Here is a 13885-nt window from a genome sequence, read left to right as displayed (position 1 = left end):
AATGGTATTGTGATTATGTAGAATAATGTCTTTATTCTTAGGAGACGCATAATGAAGTCTTTCAGGAGTAAATTTTCATGATATCTGCAACTTACTTTCCAAGAAAATATGATACACACACACAAATATAGAAAGGCAATCAGGAGCAGTCAGATTCATAACCAGGTCTTAAATCTTAACTATCCTGGAATTCAGATTCTCACTATACTTCTCCATGTCTAGGATGTCCCCGATGTTATGTATCTAACTACCATTCTAAGCAGTATCTGTGTCTGGGGGGAAGAGGAGAGCAATGAAAGACAGAATATTGACCCTCCGCTCTCCAGAAGCTGACAATGTCACTGGGAAGCACCGGTTTCATGTGCAATACAAAGCAACACGTGACAAATTTGGTTTTTAACAAACAAATGCTGCAAGAGTTCAGAAAAAGATATCAATAAACTTTCAGAGAATAAAATATCTTTGAAACCTCTTTCTTCTAACAGTTCTCTTTGGCATCCTTTCCTTTAACCACTTCTCCTTTACTTGAACTACTCGGCAACAACTGAGTGATTATTTCCTACTAACAAAACTATCTTGAGACGATCTAAACATAAAGCACATATTTTGCCTGTTTGGAATGCAAGATATGATTTTTAAAAATAAAATACTATTCACATTTTCACTGGAAAAAAGCACTAAATATACTGTGTGAATTTTCTTGCCTTCAAAAGCAATTGTGTTATTTCAAGTGTTGAGGATGCCAGAAAGCTTGAAGATTTAAAAATAACCTCACAAAGAGCTCATTTCCAACACCAGATGGAAAGAAATTACTCTAAAAACACACGTGTGGGAGGACATATATACAACATCATATGACACCATGCAAAAGGTTTATATAATTATATAATACCATCAAGATTCGCAGGACTCTGCAGGTAGTAAGTTAGCAACAGTGTCGGTCCTCTGAATCATTAAAAATCATAAAAGGGCAAGAAATTGCAAGTGGGTGGTATTGAACAAAAACAAAGAGCCTTCACTTTAAGCTGCCTTCCATGTGTCTCCACTACGTGATGAAATGGTTGGCAGGTAAAATTTGAGAGCTTGAATCCTTGGAGCTCTTGACAGTTCTGCCTGTGTCCATATGGTCAAAACAAGCAGGGGAAATGAATTTCAAAAATCTGTACCAAGTGTATTATCAAGGTGAAACACTTTTAACTTGAATATATGCAGAATTTCAAACTAGTTAACTGAAATACATGCCTGACATATAAATTAAAATAGCATTTCTCTATAAGATGATGTACTGTTAAGATCCCATTGTGTTAAAAGAATTATAATAGTGTTATTAATTTACACAAGTATTAATAGCTGAAACACAATCACAACTGAACTTTGGCATAGCACTCCCTAGTCACAAATTAGCAAAAGTATACATTTTGTTACACTTATGGGTAACAGGCTTAAATGCAACCAATTCAAAATACTGCTATGCTTTATTGTTGTTAAATCACAGAATTTCTCACTCAAAACTTTTATGTTATAACTTTATAATCGTAATGCTATCAAAATATAATATTAAAGTGTCTGAGTGACTGTTAAGGCAGAAAGTAACTAAACCTTAGTCTATACTGTGTCCGATGTCACAATTCAGATGTATAAAGGGCCTACCAAAAAGTTTATTTGGATTTTTATAAGGGATGGAAGACACAAGGAACGGACAGATTGCATTTAGAATCACAATAAACTATAGGAATATATATTATACCCAATTTTTTATCTTATTATTTCCACCTAGTTCCAAAAGAAAGTGAGGTGTTCCTGTCCCTATTAATAGGTGATATTTTTAGATAACACAGTTAACCCTTGAATAACAGGGGTTTGAACTGTGTGAGTTCACTTAGATTTTTTTCATGTGTAAACACTACAGTACTACATCATCCAAGGTTGGTTGAATCCTCAGAGGCAGAATCCCATACGTGGAAGAACCACACATACAGAAGTCCGACTATAAGTTACACATGGATTTCCAACTATGCAGAACATTAGCACCCCTAAGCCCTGCATTAAGGATCAACTACAATGCAGAATTATGGACATACATTGAATGTAGATGGAACAGAATTAGGTAATATTAATAGAGCATCTGTTGCTTCTTCCAATTTTATCATTATATTTCATCATAGTTTCTATTTTATCAGATAATCTTGCCTCTTCCTCCCCACTCTGCCAAGATTACACTAACTCTATCCAAGCTCTACTCCACATAGTTCAGAAACAACGTTAATTTCTATAAGTAGACATTGCCCTGAGAGTTGAGAAAGAAGACAGCCTAGATTAATTGGGAGGAAATGACCCAAAGAGCCCTCAACCATGGAAGGAAGAGAACGACAATTCAGTACACAAATCACCATTTAATCCACATGGATTTAGGTTGGAGATAATCAAGAGATACCTGCAGAATGAGGGCTGGTCTTAATAAATATAATAATAAAACAATAAAGAATGAATCAAACAATAAAATAAACATGATACCAGAATGGCTCTGGAATTTCTCTTTGGAAGGGACTTTTTTAGGGGGGCATATTTACTTAGGGTGACTTGGGGGAAACTGATGAAAATGAGGAGGTAGGGTATATTAAAGTCTCTCCAAGTCATTCCTTGAATTGTACTGGCCACAACCATGGAATGTTGCTTTTCTTTAAAGTTCAAAAAGTAGTCAATTTATTTTCAAATACTTCAAGGTGGGTACAATCCCACTTAAATAAAAATAATTAGCAAAAAATAAGTGTAAACAGACTTTTATCATATAGTCAGATTTTCCCACTATAACTTCCCTAAAACCAACATTTGAAGTAGTGTCAGGAAGTTAATTCTAAGACCAGTACTCAAAACATCAAAGTTCTCTTTTCCAACACCTCCAATTTCTGAATAGTGTTCACTGCTATACCTCTTTTATCTTTGTCTGTGTATTCATTAAATAACAGCATAGTAAATCAAAAAACAGCATAGTAAATCAAAATACTAACCTAATTCAGTGTGTATACCAGGTAGATTGTTACAGTGCATTTTACTGTGCACATTATGAACCCACTCATAAAAAGGACACAAAGTAAGTCGCCAGTGACGTACCAACAAATTTAAACAACAAAAATTAACATATCTATTCAGAATCTGGCTCTTCTCTAACTAAAAGCTATTACAAACACAATGAACCAATTACCTTTCAGTAATTCTAGATTCTCTACGTAAATAAGACTTGTAACTTATCAATTCAGAGGGCCTTTTAAAAGTTTTTAAAAATTTAATCTTTGGGGGCTTTATTCAGAGAAAGAAAGCAAAGTTGTTCATAAGAAAAAAAGTTGCTAGAATTCTTCTTATTTAGCTCACAAATAAAATTAGATGATTCTATGCTTAAGCAGTAGGTGAAAAATAAAAAATCCTTTAGAGGTAGCAATGAATCTGTATCTGAATAGGCATGTGACCAATCACGAATTTGATGGGACTCTTGGAAAAATACACTGGTAGCATTTGCTTTGACCTTCTTAGATAATAAGGAAACAGATTGTGATCTAACATATGTACCTCTTGATTTCAGAACCACATTCAGCCCCTGATAGCTACCAATATTCCCAAGTTATAAAATCGGATCACCAATATTAAATTAGATTTGGACATTCAGAAAGCAATATAAGCAAGCCCTATCACTCTCGTCACAAATCACAGACTTATTTTAAATCACAGTCTACTGATGAGCATATCAAAGTACCTACAGAGAATTCAAGAATCCTGTGACTTGTAGGGAACTCTTCTGACAAGCTTAACTTTGAAGCTGTTTTTAGGAAACCAAACAGCACTGTAAGTACACTATCTCCCATAAAATGAATCTCTTTAAAATTAAGTCCATAAACTAAGGAATGAAATGGAAGGCTGGCTCTGTAATTTCCAAAAATGTTAAGCTGCATACAAAACAACACACTGCTGAATTCTTAATGTGAGGTGTAAACCTGACAAAAGAGAAAAACAGGAAAAATACATGGGTCATATCTCAACAAAATGCCACAACTATTTTTTTTTAGAGACAAGAATCATTTAAAATCATTTGTTAATTTAGATATTAGCTTAGAAATGTTTCTAAAAAGAAAAAGAAAGAAGATACAAGTACCTTTAAAATGAAAGGGGGAAGATTTGTGTGCTATTCTGTTAATATATAAATTATCATATTACATTATTTTATATATTATATTGATGATAAGCCTACTTTATAAGTCCCTTGGACTGCAAGGAGATCCAAACAGTCCATTCTAAAGGAAATCAGTCCTGAATATTCATTGGAAGGACTGACGTTGAAACTGAAACTCCAATACTTTGGCCACCTGATGCAAAGAACTGACTCATTTGAAAAGACTCTGATGCTGCCAAAGATTGAAGGCAGGAGGAGAAGGGGACAACAGAGGATGAGATGGTTGGATAGCATCACCGACTCAATGGACATGAGTTTGAGTAAACTCTGGGAGTTGCTGATAGACAGGGAGGCCTGGCATGCTGTGGTCCATGGGGTCACAAAAAGTCAGACACGACTGAGCCACTGAACTGAACTACTTTATAAAGGCTTCTCAGGTGGCGCTAGTCGTAAAGAACCCACCTGCCAAAGCAGGAGACAATCCCTGGGTCAGGAAGGTCCCCTGGAGAAGAAGGAAATAGCAACCTACTCTAGTATTCTGGAGAAACCCCATAGAAAGAGGAGCCTGGCGGGCTCCATGGGGTCACAAAGAGTCTGACACAACTGAAGCCACTGAGCACGCATGCAGGCCTACTTTAAAATATAGGCTTGTTTACCATATCTACCACTTCGATACAACAAATATTATTTGTGTGTTTAACAAACATTAAGGCAATGTCAGCTCTTAGACCACCGAGAAACGGAAGAGATGTAGAGAAACCCACCTAAGAGATAAAACTTTCTTCTATTAGTTTAATCTGTTTGCTGAGAGTTTTCAAGTGTCCAACTGGTCAATTGGCGGAGTTCTTAGCTCTGAGCAGAATGGAACCCTAAGAGGTTTTCTTAATCTACCATCAGCCATCTTCTACCACGAAGGGTTGTACATACTGATGGGGCATTTAGGACCTAATCCTTTTAAAAAACACCACTTCAAATTCAACCAGCTGGCCATATTAATGAAGCTCAAAGAAAACTCAAAACAAAACAAAAAGTTCCATCAAGTTCCTTTCACAAAGGGACATTCCCCCCTCACTTCAAATTATTAATATGGAACATTCTTAAAGAGAACTGAAAACAGAAGGAATATACTGATAAATGACAAGCACAGATGGAAGTTCATGGCCAAAGGTACAAATAAGAAAGCATGGGTTATTACTGAGTAGTTAGTTCTTTTTGACTAGAAAATACAAGTAATAAAGAGAATGTAGGAAGGTAGACTGGGGCCACTCTATGCACGGACTTACCTAAAAGACATTTGGTTATAAAACACTGGTATAAATGTTGGGAGAATTTTGGTGAGGTCTAAAGAGTCAGATCATTTATTGATATTTCTAAGCCTGAATTCAATTATACAAGGGGGAAAAAGTATAGTTTTGTTCTAGAAGAAAGAGGAATCAGAAGGTTATCGTGCTACAGCTAAGTTCACTTTTAATAGTACCAAAGATATACCATACTTCAGTTTCCCCAGGGATATAAATAATGCTTATCTTTACCATAATTATAACCTTGCTGTAGAATGCATTCTGAATTAGCACCTTGATACCAAGGCAATGTGATGCTCAGTGTTTATATTCACTTTTTAATCTGTCATTTATTGAGAGCTTACTGAGTGCCATATATTGTTATGTACTCCATATGGATTATATTAATAACACCTCAAGAAACTATTTTATATAACCAAAACTGGTCAGCTGGCAAAGAACTTATTATGTTTCCAACTTACAGAAAAGGAAAATGAAGAGTAGTCAAGTTTCCCTAAAAAGTTAAGAGTTAAGGCTACATAACAAAACTGAGATGAGAATTATATAAAGATGTATATATTTTATTTAAAGGATCAAAAATATTGTCAAGACTGAGAATACAGAAAACAGTAATGATTAACAGCATTGGGTACAGTACACACCCTCCAGAGAGTATAAATTCACTATAATAATATCCAAGACAGAAGACATTACCATTCTTCCAACCTTCCCTAAAAGCAGAACATAATAGCAGCTGTGAAATCACACAGACTACTAAAAAAAAAAAAAAAGCTCGGCATCTCTTAAAAAGAAAAAAACTAACTCCTAATCAGCAATACATGCCAAAAAACGACAAGTCTCCACAGACTAGTTATTTACGGTTGGGTACAGTTAGAGGAAAAAAACAGGATGAGAGTCCCTATTCTTGTGGCCAGAAATCAATCCCTCGGCAATTTGTTTCACGTGAGATCACTTTCACTCTCAAGAGAACGCCGGTTCCCGGGAAGAACAAACCTGTTTTGGCAAACCCCCACCAGGAATAACAGCCTGGCGATACATCTCGGTGGACGAGCCTAGATCCTACCCGCTCCACAGGTAAAGGCAGCCCAGCGAGCAGGAGGAAATACGTCCAAGCCGACAGATGCACAAACTGAAAAAGGAGGTCACGAAGCTGAGAGCATCGATTTAACCCCTTGGTCTCTGGGACTCGGGAAGACTCAGTGGGAGAGCATAGAGACCTGGGGTTGCGGGGGACGAGGGGCGGATTTTTTCCTTTTTTTTTTTTTTTTAATGATGTGGGTGTCTGTGGCGGGAAGGCCTTCAAGTCCTTGCAGGCTCCCTCCACCCCTCACAACTGAGCCTGACTTCAGACCGCCCAGCTACCTCGTCACCGAGAAACCGCTCTGCGGCTGCACCCCACACCTTCGCCACCCGAAACCTGCAACTCGCCCCCCCACCTGCTTTCCTTCCAGGGCTCCTGCCCACTGTACCATGACTGCCTGGCCAGACGGTACCGATCGCCCCCTCGTCAAAAATGCACCCGGAGCCTAACTTTTAAACGCTCCCCCCCAGCGCCACCCCGGCCTTATTTCCCCCTCAGACCGACCGCGTCCCAGCTCCAAGCCCTTCGGCCGCCGGCTTGCAGAGAGGGCTTTGCTGAGGCCGTGCAGCCCGCGCCCCCGGCCCGGGCCTGCGGAGGGGCTGGAGACAAAGAGGCGGCGGCGCCGCCGCGGCCTCCAGGACCGTCCCCTCGGGGACAGCTCCGCGCGCCCCCCACCCCGCCACCCCAGCTCCGCTCGCGCGCCGCCACAGCCTAGCCTCACCGGTGGTTCTGGGGCCCGGGCTTCTCGCGCCCGCCGCCGCAGCCGCCAGACGAACAATGGCAGGAGAAGGCGCCGGCGTCCGAGGCTCGGGCCTCTGCGGCTCGCTGGCCCCACGGGCTGCAGGCGGACTGACTGACTGACTGACTAACCCGCCGGCCGGAGGGAGGGAACGAGCGAACGAGCAAAGGGAGCGAGCGGGCGGCCCCGGCGCGCGCCCTCCCGCCTTCCCTCCGCGAGGCGAGGGCTGGCCCGGCCCGCAGCCAGCCCGCCCCGCGAGCCCCTCCCTCTCTGCTCGCCACAACATTGTAGTAAATTTCTATTGGACGGCGCCGGAGGGAAGGAGGGGGCCGGGCCCGCGGCCCGCCAGCCCATTGGCTAAGGCCGAGTTCTCGCTCCTCACGTTTCCCCCCGCCCTCCCCTAGGCCGGTAGAGAGAGGGGAGCGGAAGGGAAAAGAAGGGGAAAAGGCCAGGGGCTAGCCGCGTGTGCGCAAGCGCAGGTCGAACCCTCTCTCAGGTCCTTAAGTTCCAGGGGGCCCCGCGCTACCCACGTGGGGAACAGAGTAGCTAGTGCCCTGGACGAACGTGACGCCCTTTCCCCTCGCCTCTCCCCACCCCTCCATAAGGGTCTGAGATTTGGAAGTTGCTCCCAAGCTAACCACGCTCGCTGGCTGTCCCCCAAATGCACCTACTGACCTTAGGTAAGTCATTCAGTTTTCCCGGGCCTCCGTTTCCCCATCTACTAACTTGACATCTCTAGGCGCCATTCCAACCCTGACATTCGATGAGACTTGACCTCTCCTGGCAGCTGTGTAAGACCTGAAATGGATGCTGAGTATTGCGGCCCCGCCAAGATTTTAGCTGTCTTCTGCATTTACGGGTCTCCTAATTCTACTGTGGCACCCTCAAAGTCGTGAGAACTTAGCTTTGGAAATCTGGTCTCCAGCTGAGCTTAGAATAGCTCTCACAATTGCCTGATGTGCCCGTTATTTCCTTTCATTAGCTTCAGAGGCCACTTGAACCTTCCACACTCCCTGCCAGGCTGGGGTCTAAACCAGCGAGCAGAAAGAAGGCTCAGTTTTAAGCATGGTCCCTATAAGGTAAGATAGTTCTGGTGTTCCCATTTTAGAGATGAAGAAACCCAAGCAGAGAGTCTTAGACCTGCCAGGATAAGAAGTCAGGCAATCTGACATGGGAGCCTGTATATGCCAGCTAGGCTGTCTCCTTGTATCTAATCCTAGACCCCTCACAACTCAGCTTGGCCTCTAGAAACAGACGTGGGTTGCCATTTCCTTCTCCAGGAGCTCTTCCCAACCCAGGGATTGAACCTGGGTCTTCCGCATTGCAGGCAGACGCTTTACCATCTGAACCACCAGGGAAGCTCAGACTTCTGCTGCTGCTGCTGCTAAGTCACTTCAGTCATGTCCGACTCTGTGCGACCCCAGGGACGGCAGCCCACCAGGCTCCCCCGTCCCTGGGATTCTCCAGGCAAGAACACTGGAGTGGGTTGCCATTTCCTTCTCCAATGCATGAAAGTGAAAAGTGAAAGTGAAGTCGCTCAGTCGTGTCCAACTGGTAGGGACCCCATGGACTACAACCCACCAGGCTTCTCCATCCATGGGATTTTCCAGGCAAGAGTACTGGAGTGGGGTTGCCATTGCCTTCTCCCAGAAACAGACTACCTGAGTTCAATTTTTAGTCTCCCTGATTGTTTGGCCTACTCTGTGCTTGTTTCCAACCCATAAAAGGGGACAGTAACAAACTCCTACCTACCTCAAAGAGTTACTGTAAAAATTAAATGAGTTAAAATATGTAAAGGGCTTAGCTCACAGTAAGATCTACCTCAGTGTTAATTATTCCTGCTATTTGGAGACTAAAATATGGACTGAGAGGTGTGGGGCTCGCTGACCTAACAATAATATATTTGGTAAGCACTGAATTGTCAGCACTGAGCTGAGCACTTTACATGGTTATCTGTTTGAAACAACATGAGACCCTTTAGGATCACCTGACTACCCTATCTAAAACAGCCTCCACTAACACACCCTTGCCACGCTTTAATTTTGCTTCATGGCACTTCTCCCTGACTCTCTACTTTATATTTATCTATTTGTCCCTCTCAATAAATTGCTGCGGTTTAGACTCACTAGATCACAAGCTCTGGGAGGGCAGGGACTTTGTCTTTTTGTTCATCTCCCAGAACAGTGCATACTCAATAAATATTTGCTGAATGAGTGAATGAATTATCCCCATGTTATGTAAAAGGAAGCTGAGGCTTAGGTGACTTGGCCAAGGTCATTCTGTGTACTAGGGTGAAGCACCTGTGCTTGAATATTCTGGTCCCTGCCTCAGGTCCTCAGGTTCAGGGAGCTCTAGCTCTACCACCTATGCGCCTCAGAGGCTCCCTTCACCTATCAGACCTGGAAATCTGGTGCCATGAAGGACGAATCCTGAAGATCCATCACAAGACAGCTCACCACTACCATCACCGTGTTATCCAGCAAATACAGATTCATGAAAACCAATATTTTCTATACCATGAACGGCTAGGCAAGGATAATAGCTTCTATTTAAAGAGGCTTGGTTGGAGTGGGTAATATTTAATAATCATCACCCTGAAAAAAAAAAAGTGGGGGTCTCAGACTAGAAGAAAATAGCCAAACATAAGGCAGATGTAAACCACTCAAATTTAGACTGCCATGTGACACCACACCAAAAACCGTTGGCATGGGCTTTAGAATCTTTACAAAAATATTTAAAATCTAATCCTGGCTTTTAATTCTTAGACTGGAGATGAAGGGGCTTTGTAAACTGTAAAGTACTATCCACACATGAGGGATTTTTGTTAATTAGTTAGGTACACACCATAACTAGTTAGGCTAAGTGCCAGATCCTTGAGCATAACTGGGCCTAACACATAGTAGAGAGTGAGAGGAAAAGTCATGCCCAATCAAAGGCAGAGAAACTACCCTAACTCCTGTGCCCATCTGCCCTCTCAGAAGAGGCCTCTGCAAACCAGACATCTGGTCCCCGCTCACTCCGAAGAGGCTGCCTTTGAGTAAAAGGTCCCAAGCACCATCTCTGAAGCTAATTTCCTAGGAAGAAACCCAGCTCCCTCCCTCCCTGCCTGTCCTGTGCTCACATCTGGGTGGCGGCTGTGCCACGCTCCAAGCCCCAGGACGGGGTCTCTAATGGCCACCTCTATGCCGCCTGCCAGCTGAGCCCAGTGCTGCCTCCCCCACTGCCCCTCCTGTTTCTTCCTGGGGAATACAGGCCCTGCAAGCTGCCTCTCAGCCCCTGAGCGGTCAAGGGCACTAAGGGAAAAAAAAAGAAAAAAGACGGCATGAAAGGGTCCTAATCCTTCCCCATTACGAACTGAGCTCCAGCAAAAAAGCAACACCAGCTGCACAGAAGAGGGTGAAATTAGGTGGTGAAATTAGGTGGTGACCAGGGAGGGGAGATGGGGCCTCCGATGACCTGGAAGAGATGAGGTTGGAAGAAAGCAGGGGTAGGTGGGGGAACAGTTGGAGACTGAACCATGCCCAAATCTGGGACGTGGGTGGATTAGGGACACAGCTGGCCTGAAGCCCCAGTGACAGGGCTCATGGAAAGCATTTGTCGGTTGTGGGGGTAGCAAGAGATGAAGAGGGCTTTGAAAAGCTGGGCCCACCAGCAAAGTGTTCTGACAGTCACTACCGAATAAAAACCAACCCTGGTACCAAAAGTACATGAAGAATAGAGCTTTCCATACGGCCCCTGGTAATAGAATTTAAGTCATTTTACAACTTTTAAACACAGATGATAAATCAAGCAAGCTATAACAGGGCAGGAAAATTGCTACTTTTACAATGGTATGTCTTTCCAGGGGATTACTTTTAGTAGTACTTGCAGTGTTCACAAAAAAAAAAGTCAAATAATTTAAAAATTTTAATCAGCATAAAGCCATCAATCAGAAATAACTACCATCAATATTTTGGTGAGAGATGTCCCTTCTAATACCTCTCCTGTCATATACTTTTTTGTTTATATATATTAAGTCACATGAAATTGCTGATTTTATAAGTTATTAGCAATTGCATATGGTTCGGCCTAATGCTTTTTTAAAATTTATTGTTTCGGATCGTATTGTTTCAGAACCAACTTTTTTTTCTCCTAACAATATATTATGACACCCACAGTGCCCTCAAGTGGATGGACCATAATTTAATTAAACTTAAATGTTAATCATTTAGGTTATTTCCCCTTTTTCTCTCTTTTTACTTTTTTCTTTTCTCATTTTTTTCTTCTTTCTCTTTTTCTGTTTTCCCATTTTTCTCTCTTAATATACAAATATCAAATACAAATATCCTTTTTATGTCTAAATTATACCCATGATTATTTTTTAGGATGCATTGACTGCAACATATGTATACATATTTTTTCATTACAGCATACAAGGCTGCCTGTGCTAGCCTTTTTCAAGATAAAAGCAAAAGAAATCAGCAGATGCAATGAAAGACAATATCTTAAATGAATACTCATTCATATTTGAAAACACAGCATGTTTTGACCTCTTTGATAGAATGCACTTTGCTTACAAAAACTGCATTAAGCTCTGTTTTAGAGTTCTCTGTGCATAAAGGTAAATATGATCAAAATACATGTATTGGAGTTGGCAAGTTATGTCCATTCTTCTATGAAGACACTCCAAGAAACAAGGGTCAAACAGGAAGGAAGTTGAAATTGTAAAAGAGATTCCAGTGGACAGTCACTGAGGTATTCTTTAGGCCTCCAGATTCACAAAATGTTGAACTAGATAGGCCCTCAGAGATCAGCAAGCCCAAGCTACATTTAAACAATTTGGAAAAGGAGTCCAGAAACTGGAAGAGGCTTGCCTGAGGTCACACAGCACAGAGGTGGCAGAGTCCAAAACCTGAACTCAAGTTTTCTGACCCCCACTACAGATTCTGTTCACTTCCTTCTTCTGAGTCCAGCGCATTTCTCTTCTGAAGTTGGAGGCCACAATAAATTGTACAGCCATAAAACCTAGGACTGTCTGAGCCGGAAGGGAAATAACTTATTATTAAAAATAATGACCATTACATTTATTAGATATTTACTATGTGCCAGGCACATACTGAATACTTTATATGCATTAATGCATTTAGCCTCATAGCAACCCTGCAAAGTGTTGTTAGCCTCAATTACAGTCAAAGAAACTACAGTCTAGAAACATTAGATGATTTGCCCAATGTCACACAGCTTAAGCTAAATCTGTTTTCTACCAATGTCCTCTGCTACACCGGCTTTCATGTCACTCTCAAGAAAGCACTTTGGAAATTAGATGAAGGAGCAACATCTACGTCTGTCCCAAGACCCCAGGGAAAGGCTGCTGCGGCTGCTTCTGATAGGAGCCCTGGGACATTCAAGGTGGGGCCCAAGGATCTGACCTCCCACGACCCTTCCCAACCCCCTTCTCTTACCAGCTGGACTGAGCCTAATGGCCCTGATCCAGCCAAGCTTCCAGCTCTCTCAAGCTTAACCCACTAATTCTCTCTCCCTCAGGCAGGAAACCCTCCAGGCCCAGAGGGCTTCCCAAGAAACATGGGACAGGCTCAGTGCCACCAGCTAGCTGAGCCCCTTCTAAACCTGCTAAAGTCAGCCTGCCCCAACCCTCCCTGGGGAGAGGGCAGAGGAGGAGCTATGACGAAGCAGGCAGGGACTGGGGGCCAGGCTTGACTTGCCCTAAGATCCTCCAGAGTTGCTGAAGCAGGACAGTTCCTGAACTGTCTGTCCTGCATTCAGCTAGTCTCCATTTCTAAGCCTTCCAGTGACTGAAGTTTCTCCATGGGGGAAAAAAGAGAGAAATGACTACAAACAAGCTCCAGCCTCAGCTCTGCAGTAAGTGTTCACTGTGTGCTCTGGGCAAGTCACTCACCCTCTCTCTTAGCTCAGGCTGCCTTAACAAAATGCCATAGACTGGGTGGCTAAAGCAATAGAAATTTATATTCTCACAGTTCTGGAGTCTGAAGTCCAAGATCAGGGTGCCACCCTGGTTAGATTCCAGTAAGAGCTCTCTTCCTGATTTGTAGACAGCCACCTCTTCTCAGCCCCGAGCATGGCAGAGAGAGGGGGAGCTTGCTGGTGTCTCTTCTCACAGGGACACTAGTCTCATCATGAGGGCCCTTCCTCATGACCTCATCTAACCCTAATCGCCTCCCAAAGGCCCCGTCTCCAAATACCATCACATTGGGATTAAGGCTTCAACGTGAATTTTGGACAGGACACAAATATTCATCCATTACACCCTCTCTGGGCTCCCATTTCCACACCAACTGAAGGGAAGTGCTTATCCAGGATGTCACAGGGTAGCAAGAAGGATCAATTACGTAGGAGGTGCAAAGGGTTTTTCAGATGACAGGCCCACACCTGCACTGAGTATATTTTTATTTTATTCTGCTATCGACCAAGCAGGGAAAAAAACCTCTCAATCCCAAGGCAAAAGCCTCCCTGGAACTGAGGGCACACTGGTCCCCCTTTCTTCAGCCAGCAGACATTTATTGAGCACCTCCTATGTGTAGGTACTGGGGACCGTGGAATGAATCAGATGAGTCCAGCAGCCCCAAGAACAAACATCCTCCTCC

General features: G+C 42.9%; 1 protein-coding gene across 13 annotated transcripts in view; it reads right to left on the bottom strand.

Annotated features, from left to right (window-relative positions):
* EPB41 (erythrocyte membrane protein band 4.1) overlaps positions 1 to 13885 on the bottom strand; it is a 178563-nt gene that overhangs the window by 149489 nt on the left and 15189 nt on the right. Inside the window, exon 1 of one of the 13 annotated variants that reach the window (XM_043909496.1) lies at positions 7266 to 7515. The exons of 11 other annotated variants lie outside the window; for them this stretch is intronic. The gene's annotated coding sequence lies outside the window, so the exon portion shown is untranslated. Of the gene's footprint in view, positions 1 to 7265; positions 7516 to 13885 lie in introns of those variants that run through there. One more of the 13 variants, XM_043909488.1, reaches the window with a different exon arrangement.

Source organism: Cervus elaphus, chromosome 8 (genome assembly GCF_910594005.1).
Source record: "Cervus elaphus chromosome 8, mCerEla1.1, whole genome shotgun sequence".
NCBI classification, from domain to species: domain Eukaryota; kingdom Metazoa; phylum Chordata; class Mammalia; order Artiodactyla; family Cervidae; genus Cervus; species Cervus elaphus.
The sequence above is the reverse complement of the archived record's forward strand: the minus strand, read 5'-3'. Positions and strand labels throughout refer to the sequence as shown.